Source organism: Somniosus microcephalus, chromosome 25 (assembly GCF_052327205.1).
Source record: "Somniosus microcephalus isolate GS21.2 chromosome 25, FLI_Smic_1.0, whole genome shotgun sequence".
Lineage (NCBI taxonomy): Eukaryota > Metazoa > Chordata > Chondrichthyes > Squaliformes > Somniosidae > Somniosus > Somniosus microcephalus.
This window is the reverse complement of record NC_141011.1, coordinates 45,603,737-45,628,967: the sequence shown is the minus strand read 5'-3', so window position 1 is coordinate 45,628,967 and position 25,231 is coordinate 45,603,737. Positions and strand designations below refer to the sequence as shown.

Here is a 25,231-nt window from a genome sequence, read left to right as displayed (position 1 = left end):
GTCTTGAAGTGGGGGCCTCAAACAGGTGATTGTCACCTTATTTGCATATGGAAAGGATCTAACACCCGTTTCAGGCATGGGCTCTGGAAACCTTTTTTTTTTACCTTCGCTAATATGGCGGGCAGCGCACTTGTAGCCGGATTGGTGTGCGCTTCCTGCCTGCCATATTGGAGACTCGGTAGGCTAGTTAGCACCTGAAAAATGGTTGCTGCATGGTTGAATTTATAAGCCAGTAACTTCCCAAAGCCTACACCTCGAGGGTGTGTCTTGCAAGCATTCATAATTTATAGGGGAAATGATCCATTTTTTTTATTCCTTCATGTGATGTGGGCTTCACTGGCAAGGCCAACATTTGTTGCCCATCCCTGATTGCCCTTGAGAAGGTGGTGGTGAGCCGCCGCCTTGAACCACTGCAGTCTGTGTGGGGACCAATGTTCCATCAAATTTTTTTTTTGTGCGCGCTCCCTTTAAATTCCTGCGTGGCCCATTCAAATTTTGCGCATGCGTGGTTTTTACAGTGCAAAAACTGGTGATCAGCCTGCGCAGGATCTCACAGACACTGCGCAACTTCAAGGGAACATTGGTGGGGACCTTAGGAGGAAGCCGAGATGGATCATCTGCAAGGCTTTTCTCTTGGCATTTTTGGAGCATACTGTAGCTTTAAAGTATTTATGTCGAGGGTTTTGGCACTTCCATTTTTATTTGGTGCCATTAATGAATGTGTGTGTGGATGTCAGGTACAACAGGATTGAACTTGATTGTCATATTTTTCATAGTCAAATAGTCATAATGGAAATAATAATCAGGAGAGATATAAAACGGGCTGCCTTTACTGATGAGAAAAATGCCGACAGTGCTGTTGTGGAACGCTGCTGTATCACCCGAAGAAGAGAGGACCATTTAAAGGGCGCAAAAGAGCCCCAACAGCCAACCTTATAATTCCTTGTTTAGCCCATGTACTGGCCCAAAGCCCTTATCCGATGAGAGGTTGTGCCCTGAGGACAGGGAGAGGAGTCCACAACTGGGCCCGGTCCCTCAAGAAGGTTTTCCGTTGCTGCCTCACATCTTGATTAAGTGAGTGGGCAAAACCGTGGCAGATGTAGTTCAATGTAGGAAAGTGTGAGATCATCCATTTAGGACCTAAGAAAGATAGATCAGAATATTTTCTAAATGGTGAAAAGCTAGATACTCTTTAGCGGTCCAAGTACAGAAATCACTGTGAAGCTAGGGGACAGGTACAAAAAATAATTAAAAATGCTAAGGAGATGTTGGCCTTTATCTCAAAAGGGTTGGAATACAAAGGGGTGGAAGTTATGTTACGGCTGGAGAGAGCTCTGGTTAGACCCTATCCGGAGCGCTGCATTCAGTTCTGGGCACCGCACCTCAGGAAGGATATATTGGCCTTGGAGGGGGTGCAGCGCGGATTGACCAGAATGATACCTGGGCTAAAACAGTTAATTTATGAGGACAGGTTGCGTAGACTAGGTTTGTATTCCCTTGAATGTAGAAGATTAAGGAGTGATCTACTTGAGGTGATAAGATGATTAAAGCATTTGATAGGGTAGATAGTTTAATTTGTTCTGGTGGGGAAGTCCAGAACAAGAAGGCATAACCTTAAAATTAGAACTAGGCTGTTCGGGGGTTATGTCGGGGAGCAGTTCTTCAGACATAGGGTAATGGAAATCTGGAACTCTCTTCCCTGAAAAAGCTGTTGAGGCTAGGTCAATTGAAAATTTCAAAATTGAGATTGATAGATTTTTGTTGGGCAAGGGTATTAAAGGTTCGGCAACCAAGGCAAGTAGATGGAATTAAGATACAGATCAGCCATATCTAATTAAATGGTGGAACAGGCTCGAGTGGCTGAACGGCCTACTTCTGTTCCTATCTCTCTTCTGGCCGTCCCCAGGGTTGGTGGGATCAGTGACAGAGGCAGGGAATGGGACCACTTACCAGGCCCCACCTCCCCACTACATGCAGTGAGTGGGGAGGGGTTGATCTGTGGTCTTCCCACTGGGACGGTGGGGAAGGAACATGGTGGTGGTTTCAGCTATTATCCCAGCCAATTTGGGGCGGGATAGCAGAGGAAAATCTAGGCCATATATATACTGCAAAATTCACAAGCTATTTCAGGTGCTTGATGGCGCAAGTAACACATAAAAGCATAGTGCATAGAATTATAGGGGTTATCACAACTTTTCTTTCAACAGCCATAATGGGAAATGTAAACAGATGGTTTAACTTTTGTGTGTTTGTCAAATAATTGAGTTAAATAGTCATATTGGTTCCTCTCCAAACAAGCTGGTACTGTATATTTAACTGGATTGCTCCTATAAATTTAGTAATTGATCCTATCTAGTTTATTTTAAAGTTAGTGAACAATCGTTGTCTGTTACTGGTCTGATAGAATGTGAAGTATTACCATTAAAATAAATGAATAGTTGAGATCCATCAACAACTTTTAAGGAGTGTTGGTGTATGTCCTTCGTTACCTGGGATGATTCTGCTATTGGCTCAAGCTCAGTTTCAGCAATTAGGTTAGTTTACATAGAAAGTAATGTGAAATTCTTAATTTCTAGAATGAAGAGAATCAGTGAGCTTTTTAAACCCTAATCAGTATAATTTGGGAAAACTGCAAATGAATCCTACAAGTAGGCATTCTCAACTTCTGTGATTTTTCTTTATAGACATTTAAGCTCCACAAATTGTGCTAATTTATGTGTACTGGTGTTCACTGCTTCTTTCACATTCAAAATAAGAAATGTTTCTTCTATAGTTCATAAACATTGCTATAAAACTGAAAGGAAAATAGCTTGACTATTTAGGCAGTTTTGAAAAATGCTACTGACAGTATAGAAGGCAATTGAAAATTAGAAACAGGCACTTCTGAATAATATGTGGGGAAAAACGGTTGGAGAGTGGGTCCAGTACACACACACGGAAACATTATCAAACAGGAAGCAATGAAGGAAAGCTTACTCAGATGGAAAGTTCAGTGACACCATGCAATCTTTTTACAGCTCACAATCATCAGATAAAGATAAACTAAAGATAGCTAATTGGGGTTTTACATTTCCCAGTTGGTGAGAACTCAATTGAAGTAAACCAATTTTCTATTTAAAAAAAAAAAGAATAACACATGGATCAGGCCTCCTGGAAGTTTGTTTGGTGAATGATATTGTTTTGGTCTTGTGACATTCTCCTGCATGCAGAGACTGTGAATGTTTGTCTTAAGAATTCAATCTATTCTGTCTTGTAAAGAATTGTGTGCATATATGCATACATACACACACGACCAAATTTATTTCCAGAATGCTTTTTTGTAGCAGGTTACGTTATTTCTCTATAAAGTGCTTTTTCTGTCATCTAAAGGAAAAAACCAACAAGTGCAATTCACTGAGCTGATCTGGCAGAGCATTTATTGGAATATAAACAGCAGTGAACGTTTGAAATGTGAGACGTGTTCACCGAGTACATCTACTTCGGTTAGGAGCCGACACCAACTATTGTCTAGTCAGTAAGAGCATATGTAAACTGAATAACTTCTTGGGTTTACCAATATAAGTTGGAGAGACAGGATCTTCCTCTTCTGAATCCATATTGACTATACAATAATTATTGAGTTTTGATTCAAAAACATTTTTCAAAATTAATTGTGACTGATAATTCCAACAAAATATCAGTAGAGTGTCATAAATTGCAACTTCTACAAGTAGTAACTCAGGAAGTACTACTGAACGGCCAGCTGAGGGCGCCGTCCGATGAGTATAAATACTCGGGCGTGGGCCCAACTTGGCCAGAGACAATCTGGAAACAGGAAGCGAGTGACTACTAACTAGACCTCCATGTTTTGTTACAAGTCGATTAAAGTCTTGCTTTATGTACAACCAAGTGCATAGTGAATCTTTATTACGTCCTAGAGTATTGAAGGTCAGATACTGACTTGACTACAACATTGGTAGAGCAGGATTGAAGCACAGAGTTCAAACACTTTCGGACTTACTGGGGTAAATTTTGACTTTGTGCCATAGTGTAAAATGGATGATAGCGAATAGGCAGCCCATTTTACATCTCCTGATCTTTTTTCCATTAAATTCAATGCTGGCAAGTTAATGTTGTTTCTCTCTACACTAATTTATATATATTAAAGTGAAGACCACCAGAGGCATTTTTCTCCTTGGAGCCTTCATGACACTGGTAATGAGTGATCTACTAAGATAGGAGGAGCGCCAAGCAGGGAAATGTAATAGTTAGTGTCCAGCTTTCTTTAAGATGACACTTATGCATAGCCATGAAAAGAAAGAGATCAGCTCCACTCTTGCCTTCTAACTCTTCTCAACCCCAGTGACCCATCAGCTAGTTCAGTGCAGCGCAAGTATTTAGAACTTGCATGTGCTCACCAGATGTACTTTCTATCCCTGCCTCATGGCTGCACATAACGTTGTGAACCAACGAATCAAAACACCAACCAGCAACCTCCCTCCTACTGACATTCCACTTTCTGAAGCAGCACACATCCCTGTGCACAGCAGGGGTCCTTGGGGCATGAAACAGCTGTGCGAAATTGGTTCCTTTTGCCCTTGTTGCAATGAAAACCAATTTTCCCTTCCAGTAAGTCTGAGGCAATCATGACTGATCCCACGTTTAGGTGCATTGTTCCCCGCCACCCCCACCTGCTAATGCGGAAGGCTCTTCGTGAAGTAAGTTAAAGACTAATCCAGATGCGCTACGTCCATCATTTCTGAAAGTAAGGAATCATACAAGAATAAAACATGTTTAATGTCCAGCAGCAAATGCATACTGTTGTACAAGTGTTTGTGCGTTTCAGGCACTTTACCCCAATTGAGAAAGATCTTATGAATGAACTACAGCAATGTAACAAACTTATTTTGTAAATCTGTTTTGGTCCCTTGCCATCTTTTCCCTCACAATCATGCTATTATCAGAATAGCAGGGCAGTCTAAGCACCATGGGTGATTTCCCGGTGAACCCCTACACTTCAACAAACTAATTTATTTTCCCTTCTGAGACAATGCAAGATGAGATTGACAGGTATATCTTCTTGGGAAAGTATAAATTAAAATGTTAGAAAATATAGGAGTAATTTTAACCCTAAAAAATGAGTGGTATTGGGTTGGGTGAGAAGTAAAAATGTCACAAAATTTCAAACATGACCCCCAACTCGCCTCGAACCCGCCCACTTCCAGTTTTAACAGAGGCGGTGGGGGGGTGGGTAGATGACCAAGCTGCTCTCTGAGGCTGCGTGCCTTTATTTTAACAAGGTTTCTATTTTTAACTACTGTCAGCCATGTTTCACTGGCCTCTGGAAACCCGACAGGTAAAAGGAGGCGGAAAGGGCTGGATCCATAAGGTAAGTGCCTTTACAGAAATGCTTGTGGGCCAGGAGGAGCAGGAGAATTTCCTTCAGACCCAACAAGCTAACCCTGCAAAACCCCCACCCCCGCCTCACGATCTCCTCCTGAACACCCCCCACTCCCACGATTTCCCTACCATCTAAACTCTATGGGCAGGATTTTCATTGGGCCGTGGAGACGGGATTGGAGGCATGTGGGGGGGGGGGGGGGGGTAAAATCCCAAAACGGGGGGGGGGCACGAACCCATCCCGCCCCCAACCCGCCTCCATGCCAGTTTCAAAGGAGGCGGGTACCCGACCCGCACTGGGACCCACCTCCCCGAGGCGGGAAGGGGATTAGTGCCAATTAACTGCCTGTTAACAGGTAGTTAACAGGCAGTTTTTAGCCTAATCCCTATTTTCATTGGTGAAATGTGGGATTCCCGACGGCTACAAACCACGCCAAGTTAGCGAGGCGGGCCGTCGGGATGAAGGGCTTGGAGGGGTCGCGATGTCAGTGTTCAGGTGAGTGATGGGTGCATGAGTGCAGAGGTAAGTGTGTTTGGTGTGTTTAAAGTGTTTAAAGAAGTTTTACTTACCTTTACAGCCTTTCTTCCTTCAGGTCTCGGGAGTCCCTCATCTCACCGGCACAGAAAGCAGAATGGCCGCGATCTGTCAAAAATTGCAGCATTCAGCTTTCTGCTCCGGGGAGATCTCTAAATCATCATGAGAGGAAGCAATTAACCTGTAGTACAGATTGTCAGTGTTTGACAGCTTCAAACAGCTGTGAAATGCAGATATTTCATCTGTCAAAAGGTCTTGACAGATGAAATGTCAATCTGTGACGTCACCTGTTGCTGGGTGGCCCTTAATTGGCCTGCTGAGCCCGCTGGGCAGGCTCAACAAGGTCAATCAAGTCAAAATCGCGTGGGTTGGCTACAACTCTGGAGGCGGGACTACAACCCCGACAGTTGTAGTCCCGCCTCTTACCCACCTCCTCAATGAAAATCCAGCCCTATCCATCCCCCCGCACCCCCACCACCACCACTAAACATACCTGCTCCTCGGCTGCAGCCATTTCTGGAGCCTTCCGCGTCTGCCGGTAAGCCAAGCTTATCAATCAGGCTAGCTGTTGGGCGGAGAGCCTGGGGAAAAAAATCTCACACACCCTAGAGTTAAAACCTAGGTTTCCCAACCATAACTCCTCACCTCCCCTGGTCCGAAACCACGCCCCAGTAAATATCGGGGCCTAGGATTCATACTTGGATCCCTATGTCGAGTCCACCACATGAACATCGCATCATCAGTTAGATTGTCTAAGTGTATTTTGGAAAATATTGTACAGTGTGGACCATTAAATGGTTAAAGGCAATAACTGCAGTTAAATCCCTGGGATATGGACTTATAACTAAAACCCAGAGAATAAATAATTGTTCAACCTTCTGTTAGTTTAAACTCTATTTCATGCAAGTGGCTCACTCCTATGACTAGTCTGATTCCATGTATTTTATATGACTAGACTAGGGGTAGAAAATGGTAGAACTGGGCAGTTTAGATTTGCGGAACTGTGATTTTTCAGGTACAAAATTATATGCAGCAGATAATTCTTGGAAAAGCTGATTACTTTAAAAGCTGATGTGTAAATGTTGTCATAGCAGCATTGACGTTCGAAGGAGTAGATTGCTACATTAGTGGGGTTAGAGTATTGTGCAGAATTGTGCTTATTTGAAGTACAGTATTTGAATTCAGTAAATTGTGTGGTTTGTGGTTTCAGTGGTAGGAATGTCAATAGTGAAGATTGGTTTAAAGAGATCTTACGCCATTCAGTTGTGGCACTTGGCTTTAAGGCTGGCTCCCGAGCATGGATTTATTTTGCAAATTTATATGTATCTTTTTTTAAATTGTAGTTTTAATGGGATTTCATTACTGATGCGCTATCAATTACTCATAAAAGACTGAGAGTTAGAAGAGTAACTAAAGGCTTTTATTAACAACAGAATGGAGGTCTGCCTCGAGTGGTCGACCGGTCCAGGATACCAAGGGCTGGGGAGCAGTCACCTTTATACTAGGACCTGTGGGAGGAGTCAGCCGAGGCATGTCCAGGCATGTACACAGTGGAATACAAACAGGACAAACAGGAATACAAACAGTGGTTTACCACATTCACCCCTTGTTTAAAATTGAGTCCGGCGGGGTGAAGTGTATTAAAAGTTAGTGTATTGGAGTCTCTCCGGAGGTCTTGTCTGCCGCTGTGATTGGCGTGGCGACGGCAGGGGTAGTGAAGCTTCCGGCGTCGAGTCCAGCGTAGGCTGTGGCACAGGCGTGTCGTCCTCGTAGATGTCGAGCGGGTCGCGGGGCCCAGGCCTGCCGTCTGCTGGGGCTGGATATCGGATCGTGGGGGGGGTGGTAGTGGGTAGTGGGTAGTGGGTTACTGTGGTCCCCGAGGGTGCAAGGTCTCTTATGGAGACTGTGTCCTCCCGCCCGTCCGGGTATGCGATGTAAGCATACTGGGGGTTGGCGTGGAGGAGGTCGACCCTCTCGACCAGGGGGTCCGTTTTATGGGTCCTCACGTGTCTTCTCAGTAGGACCGGCCCTGGGGAAGTCAGCCATGGCGGTAGCGATGTCCCTGATGTGGACTTCCTTGGGAAGACAAACATTTTCTCATGAGGGGTGGCGTTAGTGGCAGTGCAGAGCAGTGACCGAATAGAGTGGAGCGCATCGGGGAGCACATCCTGCCAGCGGGAGGTTGGAAGGCCCCTAGACTTTAAGGCTAGCAGGACGGCCTTCCAAACTGTCGCATTTTCTCTTTCCACCTGTCCGTTCCCCCGGGGGTTGTAACTGGTGGTCCTGCTTGTGGCAATACCCCTAGTTAGCAGGTACTGACGGAGTTCGTCGCTCATAAACGATGAGCCCCGGTCGCTATGGATATAGCTGGGGAAGCCGAACAGGGTGAAGAGGTTGTTCAGACATTTAATGACCGTGGCACTGGTCATGTCCGGGCAGGGGAAGGCGAACGGGAAACGGGAGTACTCATCAATAATATTGAGGAAGTACACATTGCGGTCGGAGGAGGGGAGAGGCCCTTTAAAATCAACGCTCAGGCGCTCGAAGGGGCGAGTGGCTTTTATCAGGTGGGCCCTGTCTGGTCTATAAAAGTGTGGTTTGCACTCAGCACAGACTTGGCAGTTCCTGGTCATGGTCCTGACCTCCTCAATAGAGTAAGGCAGGTTGCGGGCCTTGATGAGGTGGAAGAACCTGGTGACCCCCGGGTGGCAGAGGTCATTGTGGAGGACCCGTAGTCTATCGATCTGCGCGCTGGCGCAGGTGCCACGCGATAGCGCATCCGGGGGTTCATTTAGCTTCCCGGGCCGGTACAAGATCTCGTAGTTGTAGGTGGAAAGTTCGATTCTCCACCTCAAGATCTTGTCATTTTTGATTTTGCCCCTCTGCTTGTTGTTAAACATAAAAGCAACTGAACGCTGGTCAGTGAGCAGGGTAAATTGTTTTCCGGCCAGGTAGTGCCTCCAATGACGCACAGCCTCCACAATCGCCTGGGCCTCCTTCTCAACAGCGGAGTGTCTGGTCTCCGGGCCTTGGAGGGTTCGTGAAAAGAAGGCCACGGGTCTCCCCGCCTGATTGAGGGTAGCGGCCAGGGCAAAGTCGGACGCGTCGCTTTCCACCTGGAAGGGGATGGATTCGTCCACTGCGTGCATGGTGGCTTTGGCAATGTCCTCCTTGATACGGTGGAAGGCTAAGCGGGCCTCTGCCGTCAAGGGAAAAGAGGTGGACTTGATCAGCGGACGGGCCTTGTCCGCATAGTAGGGGACCCACTGGGCGTAATAGGAGAAAAACCCTAGGCACCTCTTCAGGGCCTTGAGGCAGTGGGGCAGTGGAAGTTCCATAAGGGGACGCGTCCGGTCGGGGTCGGGGCCGATGACTCCGTGTTCCACAACACAGCCAAGGATGGCGAGGCGGTTTGTGCGGAATATGCACTTCTCCTTGTTATATGTCAGGTTTAGGAGTTGGGCGGTGCGGAGGAATTTTTCGAGGTTTGCGTCATGGTCCTGCAAGTCACGGCCGCAGATGGTCACATTGTCCAGATATGGGAAAGTGGCCTGCAACGCATTTTGATCTACCATCCGGTCCATCTCCCTTTGGAAGATGGAGACCCCGTTGGTGACGCCAAAGGGAACCCTAAGGAAGTGATAGAGGCGGCCGTTTGCCTCAAAGGCAGTGTACTGGCGGTCCTCAGGGCGGATGGGGAGCTGGTGGTACGCTGATTTCAGGTCAATGGTCGAGAAGACGCGGTACTGCGCGATCTGGTTGACCATATCAACTATACGGGGGAGTGGGTAGGCGTCCAGCAGGGTGTAGCGATTTATTGTCTGGCTGTAGTCGATGACCAGGCGCTGCTTCTCGCTGGTCTTAACGACCACAACCTGGGCTCGCCAGGGGCTGGTGCTGCCCTCAATAATCCCTTCTTTCAGGAGCCGCTCCACTTCGGTTTTAATGAAAACCCTGTCCCCGGCACTGTATCGCCTGCTCTTTGTGGCGATGGGCTTACAGTCGGGGGTGAGGTTAGCAAACAGTGGTGGGGGGGTGACTCTGAGTGTGGAGAGGTTGCACCTGGTGCGCGGCGGGCAATTTGGAAGCTGCTGGCTGCGGACTGTGAGTGGGGGTAGGGGTCCACCGTACGCCATCGTAACACTTTTAAGGTGGCACTGAAAATCTAACCCCAGCAGGACGGCAGCGCAGAGGTCAGGCAGGACCAGAAGTTTAAAATGATCGTACACGGTCCCGTCTACTAGGAGTGTCACCACGCAGTAGCCGCCGATGTCCGCCGACTGGGACTCGGAGGCCATAGAAATCCGCTGTTGCGCAGGCAGGACTGGGAGAGAGCAACGCCGCACCGTGTCGGGGTGGATGAAGCTCTCCGTGCTCCCAGAGTCAAAAAGGCAGATTGTATCGTGACCATTTACCTTAATGTCCATTGTGGAACTGGCCAGTTGGTGCGGTCTCGCTTGGTCCAGTGTAACGGATGCCAGCGTAGGGGTCGGTGTGTCGCTGCGGGTATCAGATGAGGCGGTGTCGGGGGCCTGCTGCGTCCCGGCTGTCGTCCAAGATGGCGGCGTCCATGATCCCCATGTGGCTGGAGGCGTCCAAAATGGCTGCTGTACCGGTGATTCGCACACGGCCGGGGAGGTCCAAAATGGCGGCCCGCATGGCCCACACGCGGCGCTGCTGGGGTTCGGGGTGGCTTTGGCCCTGCAGACGCTAGCGTAGTGTCCCTTCTTCCCGCAGCCCGAGCAGATCGCGTTTTTCGCCGGGCAGCGCGCTCTGGGGTGTTTTGCCTGGCCACAGAAGTAGCATTTCTGGCCTTGGGACACTGCTGCGGTAGTTGGGCCGTTGTTGGGGTGTGGCTGGGGTGGCACGGCGCTATGAGGCGGTCCTACCGTGTCCCAGGCTGTCATTCCCCGCGGCGTCCACGGTGCAGAGGAGTAGGCATCCATGCCCTGGTAGGCTGCATCCAACGATAGTGCGAGTTCAGAGGCCTTGTTGAGGTCGAGGTTACTCTGCTCCAACAGTCGCTGTCGTGTGTAATTGGATCTGTGGCCCGCTACAAAAGCGTCCCGGATAAGTTCCTCTGTGTACACGGCGGCCTTTACATCCTTACAACCACAGGCCCGGCCAAGCACAGACAGTGCCTGAAGGTATTCCACGGTCGATTCCCCAGGTTGTTGTTTACGACTCCCCAGGAGGTGCCTGGCGTACACTTCGTTCACTGGGCGCGTGTACTGGTCCTTGAGGAGCTTGATAGCATCCACGTACGAGGTCGCGTCTTGGATGACCGAGTACACTCGGTGGTTCACTTTGGAGGTCAGGACATCCAGTTTGTCCTCGTCCGATTTGATTGCTTCGGAGGCGGTCAGGAATTTTTCGAAACACTTAAGCCAGTGAGTAAACTTGGTGGATGAGTCCGCCTCCCGATGATCTAAGTCCAGGCATGCTGGTGTGAGGATCTTCTCCATTATAAAAATGTTGTTAATAAAATTGATGCGCTATCAATTACTCATAAAAGACTGAGAGTTAGAAGAGTAACTAAAGGCTTTTATTAACAACAGAATGGAGGTCTGCCTCGAGTGGTCGACCGGTCCAGGATACAAAGGCTGGGGAGCAGTCACCTTTATACTAGGACCTGTGGGAGGAGTCAGCCGAGGCATGTCCAGGCATGTACACAGTGGAATACAAACAGGACAAACAGGAATACAAACAGTGGTTTACCACAATTACGCCATCAAAAAAAGGTTATTTCAGCTCAAGCTACCCTTATATTACATGAGTTGGATTGATGCAACATTTGGCCTAGTTTTACATTGTTGGTTAGATCAGGTAGTAAAAGTGGAAAACTAGGGGGAGAAATTCGATATCGCCCCATTTGGGACACAGTTATCGGCCGGGTGCAAAGTTTAGCACCTGGCGCTAATTATCGCCTCTGACTGCAAACTTGGCTTCTATCGCCCCTAGAGGTGATTTGAGCGCTAAATCAGGCACTACATCCCTCTCTTAAGGCGCTAACGCTGAGGAGCAAGGCGCTACCTCAGAGCACTGGCGAAGCTCAGGTGATGTCAGTCAGCAATGGAACACAGACACACTGGCGCCAGCCAGTTCTTAAAGGGGAGGGTCAATCTTGCTCTCCAGCCACACCCTGCTCATTGCAGCCTTGAATCTCAGCCTGGAGAGACCTGTACATCAATTCTGCTGGAAAGAACAATGGAGAGGCCCAGGGAAAGAGCTCAGAGTGCAGCTTCCATAGTCTCTTGTAAATCGATGCAAGGAAGGTCAAATCAAAATGAACCTGCAAAGTGCTGCTCAGTACCCAAAACTCCTTCACACAGCATTGAATCTCTCCAGAAGTGTCTCTCTCTCTCTCTCAGAATCTGTGGTACAAAAATGTCGCCGACAAAAAAAGGCAGGAAGCGGCCGCCTTTAAATAGCACTCCCCCAGTCCCTTCCTGACTGCAAAATGTTCCCCTCAACCTGTCGTCGTTGGCGGCAGGCAGAAAGGCAGGAGGCGCCACTCAATATCTGGTCCGGGGCGCTACTGGGGCGTTGCACGCTCGACTGATGCCACGATCTGCGAGCGCAGGAGATCGTGGCGGTAGTGTTTAGCGCCGCCGCAAAATGTCTGGTCAATTTCGTGAGCGGCGCAAACATCACCGTGCCCGGGCGCTAGTTGCTTTGTGCCCTGTTAGCGCCAATCAACCGAATTTCCCCCCCCCCCCAAAGTTTAAAAAATAAAAATGAACAGAGCATGGAAAAGGGAGAATAAGGGACAAGTGTGGAAGATGTAAATCATAAACACAACAGGAAGATTTACTATGTTCACTATTTAGAATTAAATCATGTTCTTTAAGAATGCGTCTACAATTTTGCTAGAAATAGCAAACATAGCAAATCTGGCCAATACTGAGCACTGCAAATAATGACCAGATGAAATCTTCCTCAAGAGTGAGCAGATTAGTGTTTAAATTTCACTTTAATTAAGATTTTTAAGTTTATGTTTTGTAGTTTAGAGTTATTACTACATTAAATAAAGCTACCTCAGTCATTTGAATAGCTTCATTACTTTGATATTAGTATTTGTTTCCGTACCACAATGCATGAGCTGAAAATTTAGTATGTTGAGAAACTTATTTCTGTGGAACTGTTGGCTAAGTCTTCAGTTTGTGATGTTGATGTTTGCACAAATATAGTGAGTTAATTTAGATTATGGACCTTGCAATTTTCATCCATGAAAGTGAGCGATTTATAGCTGTAATCAATTAGTTACTGACACCTGCACTGAAATAGACTTTGTTCCAGTAAGCCTATTTGTGCTTCAATGAAAGGTAACCGCGCAGCAGTAGTTATTTGATGATAAAAAAATGTTCAACAACATTTTCAGACCTTTTGTTTCCATATTGTCCTTCCTTAGTTTGTGCTGTAGATTTTCCCAGAGCCAGTACCATTACCGTTCTTTATTGGCTATTGGGCAGAAGGTGGCGTGGGGATTGGACTCTGTACTAAGTTTGTTTCCTCCCATCAAACAACCCAACTGAGAATTGGTGAGCATCCATAGAAGGGAGCTGAGCTCAAATAGCAATCCAGCGTTCAGACTCCGATCAAAGGCTTAGACTTTCCATGCCTTGCTGGATTGAGGCAATTCTCTAGCAGAGTGAACTCCCACCCAGGCTAGAGATGCCACACCGACCCTGGCCATATTTCTGACAGTGGTTCGTTTATATATGGGAGGCTGTCTCCCTTGACTGCTCCAGATAGTTGCATCCGTATAGGGGCAAGGATTTGCTGCAGCAGGCTTGGAGGATATGCCACAGTAAGAGAAAGAGAAGGCAAGTGAGCCCCTTACTTTTTTTATAAAAAGCATCTGAAATTTTGGATTAAACTAATGAGCATGTGCACAGCTACACTCTTGAGTACTCTTATAGATCCTCTCTTTCTGACCCAGAGTCCCCTTCAGCAACATCTGAATAGGCGTAACAGGCAGCCCTTGCATCCAACAGTATAAAAGTGCAAATGGCAGCAGACGCAGCATAAGACATACTTCCCTTATTTGCATGGACCTTGCATATGCCCAGCAGAGTGAGTCCCCAGATTAGTTTCTGCCTCCACCCACCGCAGATAAGTTGAATAATTGATGGGAGGGCCTGAGGCATAAGGCCTAGGCCAAAAGATCTGATTGCATCTCCCATATGTCTTCAATTGTTGCTCGTTACTAACACAAAAGGATTATAAAGCAAATACTAAGCAAATTATTGATAACTGACAATTTGTTATATTTTAAGCAGAAGCACCACATCCCATGTGGAAAGCCAAGTCCTGTAAGTTACTCATGATGGACCCTACTGCAGCAGTGATCCTGCAAGTTCCCTGCCACTGAACCTTTTTTGTAATGCTTGCTTTTCAACACTACAGTCAAAGATTTCATCCTGAAAAGTTGTTGATGCTTAAAAATGCTTATATGTGCAATACTTTTCATCAGTTCTCACCCGGATTGGTCTGCAGTAGTTAGTGGTTTTTCTTTGAAGGACAGAGACTATTAATTGAATCAGAGTTCAGTGGTTTCAGAAATTGTCCAGCACATGCACATCTAGTCTGAAATGTATAATGAGGAAAATTAGAGGGATAGTCACATTGAGCAGCTCTCATGCACTTCTAATGAACAGTGCAGAATGGCATCGGCAGATGTCTGGCTACAGATTGTCACCTTGCTCTTTTGGCCAAAGCATTGTAAGAAAATAAAAGCGCAGAAAGAAGTTTTTTAAAGGCTCATTTATAAAGTATATACAAAATTTGACCAATCCTTTGTAATTTGTTCTCATAATTGTCTTTGAAATTAGGATGGGTTGGTCTCTTAGAGGCAGGAGTATGTTTTCCTCGATATTTTGTTGTCGGTGAAATGATCAATTTTGTAAGCATTACATTTTACTAATGACTGAGTTTCCTTGGCAGCTGAACTATTGCTCGTGAAATCGGGGAAAGGATCAATTAGTATCACAGGTACTAATTGCCTGTACTAATCCACACAAGGGTCTAACTTTATACAGTTTTGTTAAACTCAGTTGATGCAGGAAGAAACCTGAACTGGTATTTAAGTACTTGATGGCTATGGGCAGCTGATATACAACTTAAAAAGCATAAAAACGGCCATATATTTCTGCTATCTCAAAAATATCAGGCTTAAGAAATAAATCTTGGATTGACAAATGCTGACAAGGGGATATAATTGATTTAGTAAAGGAGATATTTTTTGATAATGGATACATTCTTCTACAGATAGTATCCTGAATGATCTCACTATTATTTTGTATAAAGTGGGGGAATGTTTTCAACACAAAATACTTTTTTTGTAGCTTGGGTGAAAAAGGATGATATGATTCCAACTTTACAGTCATAAGTCATTAACAGCATAAGTGAGAGTGAGTTATTTTATATATAATGAAAATAAGCAATGCATTCTCAAGGGTACAATGTTCTATTTAATAGATTTGATTCTGAATGCATTGTAGAAAGCACGACATACCCTTAGGGGATAAAATGGCAGCTTTTTAAAATTCCCACAGCCAAGATATGTGATAATGAACACAAACACCTATAGACTAAATTACTTGCACTTCAGTTTTCAGTCATGAAATCTCTATTACATAGTGGAAACATTCTCTTTGTATCCACTCTATCAAAACCTTTCATAATTTTAAAGCCCTCTATTAGGTCACCCCTCAGCCTTTTTTCAAGAGAAAAGTGACCCAGCCTATTCATCCTTTCCTGATAGGTATACCCTTGCATTTCTGGTATCATCCTTGTAAATGGTTGTGGTGGCTGAAGGTCAATCATCACAGCCTCAGGACATTGCTGCAGGCGTTCCTCAGGGCAGTGTCCTTGGCCCAACCATCTTCAGCTACTTCATCAATGACCTTCACTCCATCATAAGGTCAGAAGTGGGGATGTTCGCTGATGACTGCAGTGTTCAGCGCCATTCACAACTCCTCAGATAATGAAGCAGTCCATGCCCGCATGCAACAAGACCTGGACGACGTTCAGGCTTGGGCTGATAAGTGGCTGGTAACATTTGCGCCACAAAAGTGCCAGGCAATGACCATCTCCAACAAGCGAGAGTCTAACCACCTCCCCTTGACATTCAACGGCATTACCATCGCCGAATCCCCCACCATCAACATCCTGGGGGTCACCATTGACCAGAAACTTAACTGGACCAGCCACATAAATACTGTGGCAACAAGAGCAGGTCAGAGGCTAGGTATTCTGTGGCGAGTGTCTCACCTCCTGACTCTCCAAAGCCTTTCCACCATCTATAAGGCACAAGTAAGGAGTGTGATGGAATACTCTCCACTTGCCTGGATGAGTGCAGCTCCAACAACACTCCGGATGCTTGACACCATCCAGGACAAAGTAGCCCTCTTGATTGGCACCCCATCCATCACCTTAAACATTCACTCCCTCCACCACCGACGTACCATCTACAAGATGCACTGCAGCAACTCTCTAAGGCTTCTTGGGCAGCACCTCCCAAACCCGCGACCTCTTCCACCTAGAAGGACAAGGGCAGCAAGCGCATGGGAGCACCACCACCTCCAAGTCACCATCCTGACTTAGAAGTATATCGCCGATCCTTCATCGTCGCTGGGTCAAAATCTTGGAACTGCCTACCTAACCGCACTGTGGGAGCACCTTCACCACACGGACTGCAGCGGTTCAAGAAGGCGGCTCACCACCACCTTCTCGAGGGCAATTAGGGATGGGCAATAAATGCTGGCCTTGCCAGCAACGCCCACATCCCCTAAACGAATAAAAATAAAATCTTCTCTGCACTTTCTCCAGTATCCTTTTTATAATATGGCGACCAGAATTGTACGCAGTATTCCAAGTGTGGTCTAACCAAGGTTCGATACAAGCTTAGCATAACTTCACTACTTTTCAATTCTATCCCTCCAGAAATAAACCCTAGTGCTTGGTTTGCTTTTTTTATGGCCTTGTTAACCTGTGTCGCTATTTTTAATGATTTGTGTATTTGTACTCCCAGATCCCTTTGCTCCTCTACCTCACCCAGACACTCACCCTCCCTATTCTTCCTACCAAAATGTAGTACCTCACATTTATGTGTTGAAATTAATTTGTCACCTCAGTCCGCCAGGCTCCGCCCACTCTGAGTTTGGTTAGTTTATTTATTACATCTCTTTATTTTAAATGCAGTTATCTCATTACTAATCTCACCATCCAATGTGATGTCCACGTGTTCTATCTCCTTGGTAAATACTGAAGCAAAGTAATTATTTAATATTTTTGCCATCTCTATCGCTGCCTGTGGTATTAATCTGTCTATCTCTTCGTGGTCCTATTCCCATCCCGACCCTTTTTTATTTGTGCCTGTAAAATATTTTACTATTTTGTTTTATGTTCCTTGATGATTTAATTTCATAGTTCCTCTTTGCCTTCAATTGTTTTTTTGACTTCTCTCCTAATCTCTTCGTATTCTCCATAATCATGCTCTCCCCTGCTGTCCATGTACATAATGTATGCCTCTTTCCTTACCCTCAATTTTCCCCTTATAGCGTTATTCATCCATGATGTCTCATTAGTGTTTAGCTTGTTCTTGTTTTTTAGTGGGATATATTTTTCCTGGACTCTGTTGAATACCGTTTTAAATGTTTCCCATTGCTGTTCTGCATCATTGTTTGCCAATATTGTTGTCCATTTTATTTTCCCAAGTTCTATTCTCAGCCCCTCAAAATCAACTTTTCTCCAATCTATTACCCTGGTCGTCTTCATACGTATGTCCTTCTCAGTTTTTATCTTAAAGCGTATTATATTATGGTCATTATTGCCTAGATTTTCCTCTACTTTAACTTTTTTCTTATCTGCTGTGGTTCATTCCCCATTACTAGATCCAATAGCGAATCCCCCCTTGGTGGGTTTTTTACACATTGGGTTAGAAAGGAGTCCTGTACACATTGCATGAACTCCATTCCCTTATTCCCTTTACCTACCTCTTCCGTCCAATTAATGTCGGGGTAGTTGAAATCCCCCATGATTATGGTTCTATGTTTTTTAACTCATTTCCCTAATTTGTTTGCATATTTCTTCTTCCACCTCCCTTCCATGGTTAGGTGGTCTGTAGACTAGCCCTGTTAGTGTGTTTGATCCTTTATTATCTTTTGTCTCTATCCACATGGATCCTATTTCTGTTTTGCTGATAGCGGCATCGCTTTTTTCTACTGCCATTATGTTATCCCTAATAAGTACAGCTACTCCACCTCTCCTTTTTCCCTCTCTATCTTTTCTAAATATGTTATACCCTGCAATGTTTAATTCCCAGTCCTGATTTTTCTGTAGCCATGTCTCAGTAATCCCTACTATGTGTGGTTCCTCGCAGCGCACGATTACCTCCAGCTCCCCAGTTTTATTACGGACACTGTGTGCATTGCTGTACAGACAGTTTAAGTCATTTTTAATAGCAGTTCTGCTCACTTTATTTTTAACTATCTTTTTAAACTCCTGTTCTGTAACTCCCTTTATTCCCTGGCCATCAATGTCCTGTCTTACTTTATTCTTTCCTATGCTCTCCTTTTCTGTTTTGTTTATATTTAGGCTGGTTTCATTTCTTGTAGATCCTCCCCCCACCCCCATCTTACTAGTTTAAAGCCTTTGCCATCTCCCTATTTACCCTTTTCGTTAGGACACAGGTCCCATCACGGTTCAGGTGGAGCCTGTTCCATCGGTATAGCTCCTTCCTGTCCCAGTACTGGTGCCAGTGTCCCATGAAAAGGAACCCCTCTTTCCCACACCAGCCCTTTAGCCACGTGTTAATTCTCCTGATCTGACTGCTTCTGTGCCAATTTTCACGTGGCTTGGGCCATAATCCAGAGATTATTACCCTCGAGGTTCTGCTTTTTAATTTAGCTCCTAACTCCTGATACTCCCTCAGCAGGACCTCCTCCCTGTTCCTACCTATGTCATTTGTTCCGACATGGACCACGACAACTGGATTTACCCCCTCCCTTTCTAAATTCCTCTCCAGCAACCACGAGATATCCCTATCCTTATCTAATATCAGCAGAGATTTTACACAACAAAGAAACCTGCAATGAAAGTCATAAAATAAAGTTGTTCATAATGAATAGTTACTGTTGAGTAGATTACAGAATTTACAAATTTTGGGGTAGAAACTCATATGCTTTGTGCCCATTTTAGGGGATTGAAAAGGGCAAAGCGTACCAATTTAGCAGTGGGACAGCCTGCATCCAATTTGCACAAGCATTGATACCACTGCTAGATTCGTGGGGCCTGATTTTAGGCATCCAGGGTGGATGCCTAAAACGTGTCAGGCGAATATGTAAATGAGGACCCTAATGTCTGTTGAAGACTGCTTTTAGAAATTTGTCTGCGATGAGGGGGGCAGGCAGCCGCGAAGCAAAGGTACACAGTGACAAAACGTTCCTGTGGAGCAGGAGTGCTTCCTCTACTCCAAGGAGTTGTGATCGCTCAAACATCCCCCTCCCCCCTGAGGGCCACCGAAATTGAAGTCTTCACTCGGTCGACCAATGCCAGTGTGGTGTATACTGATGAGGCCTGAGGATCAATTTATATCGATCCACCGGGCTCTTGCTTCAGGAACACGCCGGTCGCGCAACGCTGACTCTGGTCTTGAAATGGCTCAAGACTAATTTCTAGCCCGTTGTATTTTTGCAGTCTCACATTGAGGAGAAGGCAAGAAGGGTACATTAAAAATCACCATTGTATGGAGTTTTTGCGTAACGGACACTTATGCCCCTGCTGTATCTACTCTCCTAGTGCGAGCGAGCTGCTAGGTTAAAATGCCTGCACATAAATTTTGGGCACTGCTATACATGTGCAGACATATGCTGCATCATCTTTTATGTATGTGTACATGCAAAGATTCTTCGGCATTTGGAAGAAGTATAACATTGCCTCACACACACTATACCTACATACCTCTCATTGTCTACTGGGCCAAGAAGCTGAAATTATGGCATTAGATAGTTACAAATTGCGGTATTATGGAGCATATGAGGTCATTTTCTGACTGAGATGGTGCAGGTACGCGAGGCTCCCAGCAATCAGAAATTTGGGCATGCGTCGCAAGCTTGCACATGATTTTAAATTCCATTGTGTCAGCTCGGCTATTAGACCAAAGCTGACACATTACACCGTCCTAGGATCACCGCTTTGGCAGTGACTCTACAGTATTATCTTTGTTCCATATTCACACTGCTGCAAGCATTCTAGGATAACAAAGATATCAGAATGGTGGAAAGCCAAGGAGCACATTGAAACCACCTCAGTTAATCAGTTTAAAGCACTTTCATTTTGATTAATTGGAAAAAGCAGAAACTTTATTGTCCAACTAAAAGTGTTAGTAAACTAAAAGAAAAATTAATGGAAATCTGGGTGCAATTATAAGGTAGTATGCACCTTTCATAGATCTTTAACTTCATCCTCATTTGTAAATGAGTCATTGTTTGGATAAGAGACTTAAATGATGCATACTTCATGGCTCAGTGCATTGGGCACCAATATACAGTGACAGGATACAAGTTCAGCATTCTCCACTGCTGAAGTGGAAATTTCAGCTATGTTGTGGAAAAGCCTTGAGTGGAGGGCAAACGCCTTCCCCTGATTTTTGGGGGGTGGGTGGTAGAAAAATAGAGGGAGGCTTATTAAGATTATCAGAGAACTTAATTTGAATATGATTTAGTTGAAGATTACTGTTTCTCTAATCACTTTATTTACCCCCCCCCCCCCCAAGTTTAGTGAGAAAAATAAATGCTAATTAAGAATTTTCAACCCTGTAATGGAACAAAGTTATTTTGAATGCTGACTCTGACATGTTAATAAAGTATTAATCCCTATATAGTACAATGCTATATTTCTTCACTCTATGAATAGGAGTATTTTTAGTTTTGGCAATACTTTGCAATGACTAAAGTTGTACAGATAAAATTATAAGCTGCGATAAAAAGAGAAACTGGCAGAATGACGACTGTGCAGTATGAAATTGTCATTGTATTGGAACAAAGACACTCTTCTGGTGGAACTTCATGTTAAGATGATGATATGATTTTGGAATGTGTACCATAGCTCATTAACTCTTTAGAATCCCATCAAAGGGTCAGAGACCAGATCTAATTTAGCATCCTTTGTATAAATGATGCAGTTACTTCTTCCATTTCATTTAGAGCGATTTTGAATTATGGCATAGCCGCCTTAAATTGTACTTGGTTTGTCTGCTTGGATGGCGGGGGAAAGTAGTGGAGCAACTGGCAGCTGTGTACTTGAGGAGGAACTACCCTTCATTGAACCTCTCTCAGTAGGGAAGTAGAATTCAAGTGTGCACCAAGCATTTCCAACCAACTTTCAGCCTGGCATTATGTCTGGAGTAACAGGATGTATGACCGTTGTCAGCAGATACTATTTATAGCTCTTTACAGGACAAATTATGTTAACCCTAAAATATATGAGAAGTATTAAAGAACACAATAATCTCAAGTCATTTGTGAACTAAATGAAATAAAACATCTGTTCTGAGCTAATATGGCCCCTTTATTATGGCATGACAAAGACTCTAGTAATTAAAACTGTCCAAAGCCTGATCAATATAGCCTTGTTTTGCACTTATTTTTTCTCTTTCACAAAGTTCTTGATTCTATCATTTTAACTCTTCAATCCATAAAGTTCCTTTAATAAATCTACAGTACTTCTCAATCTACATGGATATCTTTGCTATAGCAATGTTCAGCCTATACCAGTATTAAGAATCGTAACTAAATTGCAGTTTCAAACTATAAATTGGAAGAATTCACAATTAATTTTCATTGACATGTTATGAAAATAAAATGTAAGTAATTTGGAACAAAGTAGTACCTTGGACTTTTCAGTTGATATCTGAAGGGCCAGCATTAGTCTCCAGACACACCCCTTGACGTAGGGGGCAGACAGAAGATTTGCGCGCTTTCTCACCCCTGCCCCCCACCCCACCCCACCCCAAAACTACAATTTCCTAGACTTCTTGCACAGAGCAGAGTCCCAGCAGAATGAGGATCTATTCCAAACTCTGGCCCCCAGTGGGTGATGTGCCTGCTCTAAGCTCTCTCCAGACACTGGGATTTTTGAAGCCTGCATGTTTTTATAAAGGTGGTCTACAAATGCTGCCTGGCTGTGATCATCTAACTCAGCACAGGCCAGAAATTGACCCTGGAATCATCCTGGTCTGTGCAGCTCAACTACTAATTAAAGGCTACTAAAATTAGTAATATTATCTCTGTTCTAGAAGCTGATCCTATTTGTACTGTAAGTGGTTTACACAAACAGTTAGGAGTGGGAAAATATGGCAACAGTAGTAAAATATTGTGTTCCTTACTGGTCCACCCTCTTACTGCAATCATTCTTCCCTTTCAGGTACTGTTGAGAGGTAATGTTCATTTGTAGCTTCAAGGAATTGCACCATGCTATATTTGTGTGTGTTCTTAAATAATGCAGGTTAAAATTATGTAATTTAAGTTTTCTGAAATGCTCACTTATACGAGACAAATGAACTAATTAATTTATCAACTTCTCTTCTAACCAGCACCTTCAATATAAACCCCCTCCTTCATATTAAAATGAACTTCACAAAGATTTACAAGTGTACTTGAGAGGCTATTGCATTTCTCTTTTTTTCCTTCAGACAATATCACATTTGCTAATTTTTCTAAAATAATTTTCCTTTAGCATCTGAATGTGTGATGATGTGCTCCAGATATGAGCTTTTGTGAGAGCAGTCATACCATTAATATTCTGCAGGCCTAACCATTATATAAATAAATCATTTATCTAGATATATTTACAGTAACCATATTCTGTGGAGTTGCATATGTTAGTCTTGGTTGTAGTGCATGATGTTTAGCTGCTAATGTGGTTTGTATTTTAGTTCATCTGCACCCTTAAGATCAGAAAGCCTAATTGCGATAAGTATGTGGTCACTCAGAGTAAAATAAAAACAAAAAATGCTGGAAATACTCAGCAGGTCAGGCAGCATCTGCGGAGAGAGAAACAGAGTTAACGTTTCAGGTCGGTGACCTTTTTTGGAAAAATTGAAACTGATGTGTTTGAAAAGGAAGCAAATTATTTATAGTTTTTCCACCAGCGATTACAATATAATATGAACAGTTAATACTGTTGGATATTAATATTTGTAATAATGCTTTTATTTTGATATAATATCAAACAAATGATCTTCATTAAACGACAGCATCTATTAATAAAGATGGTGGTTGCCTAAAATGTATACCAAATGCAGACAAAAAAATTAAGACATTTGCTAAACCAGTTGTGTAATAACAGTAATGAGCATCGTTATTTATATCATGTCAGTTTCAGTGTATTAGAACTAACGATAATGCTTGCCATAAAGCACAGTGATATAATAGAATAGACAATAAAAGCACACAACCACCTTAATTATTAAATTTAATATAATCTTACGCACTTTGAGGATTCAATTACAAAGTACAGATGCAAAGTGCACTGATTATCGTTAGAAATGCTACGATTGTTGTCGTGACTAATCACTTGCATTCAAAAAAAGAAAATAAGCTCTCATCCATTGCTATTTATGAAAACAGCAGACGAGTAACGAACTCTAGGGCCAGGATTTTGCTAACCTTGGCATGCGACGTCGGTGGCAGGTCCCAATCCCGCTGTCTGAAATTATTGTCCCTTGATGGGGCTTGTTAAGCCCACCCAACGCGTTTCCTGGGCCAATGAGAGGAAGCGGGTCTAGTGACGTGTCATCAGCCGGTTTCCTTAAAGGGACCATGTCCAACTTTATTTTGATGTTTGTGCTGTCAGTGTTCTATAACATTGAAGTGCTGCGATCACTGTACAGAGGTGCAGGGCTGCATCCAGGCTCCCCCATGACTCCCTTCATATGCTTATGGAGGGAGTCAGAGCACACAGGGAGGTCGTCTTTCCTTCCGATGGGCGGAAGAGACCTCCCCAGGAGATCAACACAGCCTGGTTGCACATTGCAGAGGAGGTCACAAGCAGGGATGTCGTCAGGAGGACCAGGCTGCAGTGGCGCAAATCTTTCAATGATCACAGTAGATCACGAAACATTAGTACAAAGCCACACTCACTTTATCCTGCTGTGCCTCTCATTACATCCCCATCACTCTGCCTTCCCTCCCCAACCCTTGCACATCCTTACTCACACCAACTTACCTTGCACCTCCACCCATCCCCCTCTCTCTATCTACATTATCACACTCCCATCTCACTTGCCACTCCTCACACTCCGCCTCATCCTAGTGCAATCATACCAACTAACAACACACAAGGGTAGCCATTTGGGTGTTTTATGCAATGTTCATGTAAAGTTTCTGTTAATGTTGTGTCAAACATTGAAATCTTTATTTTCAACACTTTGCGTTCTTGGACAGATTTGTGTGCACCTTTGGAAGTGGCTTAGTGAGTTGCAGTGAATGATGAGACATACCCCCTGCAATGGTGGTGTGTGTGAAAGGAATGGCATGAACATTGTAGGGATACTTTATGGTGTTGGTGTGTGGTGGTGCCAACCTGGTGCAACATGTGGCAGCCAGGGTGTACAGTGTCAAGTGAAGTAACTCTGGCCATGATGAGGCCATCCCTGGCCTCCCAGGCAGCAATGTGCTTGGGTGCTGATGCCCTGTGTCTTGTGCAGCATCAGGCGATTGCGGAGAAGGTTGTTGTTGTTGATGGTGGTGCTGGTGCTGCTGGGGTTGGGGCTGATTGTGGTCGAATTCTGACGGCCAAGGTGAGAGAGTATAAATGTTGATGGAATAGATGGCAGGTGAAGTAGAGATGACAGAAGCATTCTGTCAATTGTGATAGAGTTCTTCCAAAGAGGTGATACAGGATGGTGAGTGGAAAGCCTGCAGAATCGGAGCTGAAAAACAGCTTGTGGCTGAGGAAAGTGAATATCAGGTGGGAGCTTTTACTGTACATTTGAAGCTGTCAAGTAATCAACTGGAGCAATGTCCACTGAACTCCCACCTCAGGTTGACAGCCGTGGTCCCCGAACAGTGTGGCCATGAAGTTAAAGTGATAAGGTAAGTTAACACAGCCTGTTAATGATCTGTCAACAAGATAATGAGCTTAATTGGGTTGCCCGCCGCTGCCTGTCAGGTCTGCACAGCACTGACAGACCTGACATTGGGTAAAGCACGTGACGGTGGGTTGACAGTGGGGTCCCGACCCGCTGTCCAAAAAAAACACACTCCCTCCTGACCCGCCACCGCTCTCACCTGCTGACCTCCCCCCCCCCCC

General features: G+C 44.6%; 1 protein-coding gene across 4 annotated transcripts in view; it reads left to right on the top strand.

Moving 5' to 3' along the window:
• Positions 1-25,231, top strand: part of ptpn11b (protein tyrosine phosphatase non-receptor type 11b) — a 170,767-nt gene that overhangs the window by 81,218 nt on the left and 64,318 nt on the right. The gene's annotated exons all lie outside the window — the stretch shown is intronic.